This window comes from Camellia sinensis, chromosome 2 (assembly GCF_055761805.1).
Source record: "Camellia sinensis isolate YWXY chromosome 2, ASM5576180v1, whole genome shotgun sequence".
Classification (NCBI taxonomy): domain Eukaryota; kingdom Viridiplantae; phylum Streptophyta; class Magnoliopsida; order Ericales; family Theaceae; genus Camellia; species Camellia sinensis.
In genome coordinates, this window is record NC_138962.1 from 76,726,691 (window position 1) to 76,729,388 (window position 2,698).

Genomic DNA, 2,698 nt, shown 5'->3' on the forward strand with positions numbered 1-2,698 from the left:
TTAAATTTAAAAGACAAAATAATAATTTTGGCCTTTAAATTTTCCTCACAAACTTCTCCCAAATAATATGAATTTTTTAACCTTTTGATTTTTTGTAGGGTATCCTAAATCATAATTCCTTATGGCATTGCCCATCATCTGGTACAATACATAAGGCATGACCTTCGGAGGAATTCAATGATATTATGGATTCTGGTCGTAAAAGGCCCATCCATTTTTCCGTGTCGTTTTGGAACAAAATAAAAAGTTACATTTTTAGATAAAATATCTAAAAATACAAGTGTCAAAAACGCAACAAATGTGACTTGAAAAGTGTCAAAAACGCAAGTGTAAAATTACAAATTACGACCTATGAAAACAAAATAAAAAAATAAATTTCGTATGTTGGATAAGAGTATTTTGGTCATTTTAATTTGATTTGACACTATAAATAAATATTAAACTAAAAAGTAAAAAATCAATTTTTTACCAACTTCCTAAATCATTTTTCAATAAATTAAAAAACTTAATAAAAAGTCAAAATCAATTTTTTACCAACTTACGTGACGTGGGACCCAATCCCCACCTTTCTATCTCCTCCAAAAATATATATAAGAACTTAGTTTGAATGTACCCGAATTTTACCACTTAAGTGATCTATACTATATAATAAATATTTTATTTTATTTATATTTGTTTGACTTGCACATATATTATATATGTCAAGCACTAATATATATATGCATGAACTTTTTTTTTTTAGGTTCAACTTATCTCTTATATGGTCTGTCTTTCTAAGTTTATTGGGTCATGTTGTTAATTTCTTTTACATTATCCACTGTATTTTAGAAAAATTAATTATTTGTCATCTTTTATAAGATGGGAATGCTAATAAGTCGTACCTATTAAGGGTTGGTTTGTGAAGTGGGTTAGTTTTTTGACTTTTTAGTTTTTTTGGCTATTTTAGCATGAGTTAAAAAACTTGGTTTGAGAAGGGTTTTTTGACTTTTTGACTTTTTTGATTTTTTTTATGAGAGAAGAGTGTAATGATTGTGGGTTGGATGTGATGTTTTGTTTGTTGTGGCTAAAATAACCTATTTTGTCTTTTGTGGCTAAAATAGCAAAAAAAGCCCACAAAACTACTTCCCAAACGGTGCCTTATTTTTTAGAATAAACCTAAATTAGTAAGTGTTTGGAGTAAACTAAAAAGTGTACTTTTTTCACCTACATTTATTTATTGTGTCATATCAATCAATACTATCAGCATGCATTTTCTACTTTTCTAATCACTTTCTTTACTTTTCTATACATATTTTTTTTTTATAAAAAATCAAAAAATATACTTATTTAGAATATTTCAAATCACCTTTTAATTATGTTTTATCTTGTTATAAAATTGGCACACAATCCCCTTATAAGTCCAACCTATTATAATTATTCTCCACTCGACATAAGCCAAACATTCTTAAATTTCTTAATAAAAAAAAGGTTGATAAAAAAAAGTAACTTTATGTACATAGAAACTAAATACAGAATGAGACACAAGGAGTTGTGAGAGAGTTATGTCCCATTCCATATTTGGTTTCTGTGTTTTTAGCATTACTGTAAAAAAGAAAAAAAAAAGACTGAAAAGGGAAAATCAAGGCCACGTTTAGGCCAAGTTTGACAACTCCAATATAATCAATCTTTTTATCTTTTTTCTATCACATCACATCTTTACTTTTCTGCACATCTTTTCGTAAAAAGATAAAAAGTATACTTATTTAGGTTATCCCAAACAACCCATATCATTTTTGTTTTTAAAAGCTAGAAAACAAGATTGACAGCAGAAATTTATGTGGCAAATTATATCAAGAATTGGCTTTGATTTTTTTATTTAAAACCACCCTTTTCTAGAAAGTTACTTTCATTTTTTTTAATTATAAAAAATTTATTAAACCTATTTTTGCACGAAGTTAAATATGATATGAAAATGAATTTGTTTTTTTTTTTAATTGGTTCTAATGGATCAATAGAGTCAAGATAATATTGTTAGGATTACTATAAGATGTTTTTTTGGGTTATTTTTTTAGCCATAATAAGCGTTTTAAGTGACCATTGTTTCCCAATTCAAAATGCAATGATGATAAGAAATGAGCAACGGCATAAAGCTACAAAAACAAGCCTCCAAAATGCATATTGAACTAGTTTTTGGCTTCTCTCGTAATAATTTGAGAGAGCATTTGAAATTGGTAGGCTTATTTTAAAATTGATTAAGGTGATTTGAACTATTTATTGTTTTAAATTTATTGAGTAGAATATTTATATAAAAAATAAGATTATTGGACATCGATAGTTATATATTTGAATTATATTTATTTTTTAAAAAATGAACGGTAAATATAATTTCAAAAATAACTATATATTTTTTATAATATAAATTTGATTCAAATATAAAGCTATTGATGTCCTATCATCTTGATTTTTTACAGAAATATTCTACTCAATGAGTCTTAAAATATGAACGGGTCATATCATCAAAATGAAACATATGATGAGCTCTATAGGCAGGGGCGGAGGCAATATAGGCCGAGGGGGGCACGTGCCCCCTCAATTTTGTAATTTTTTTTTTAGTCATGTATAAAATGTATTCTCTTTTTTCCCCCTCTTAATAGGTTCTTTGGCTAATGATTTATTATATTATTCACAACAAGTAATTATTTGATACTTTGAGAACATT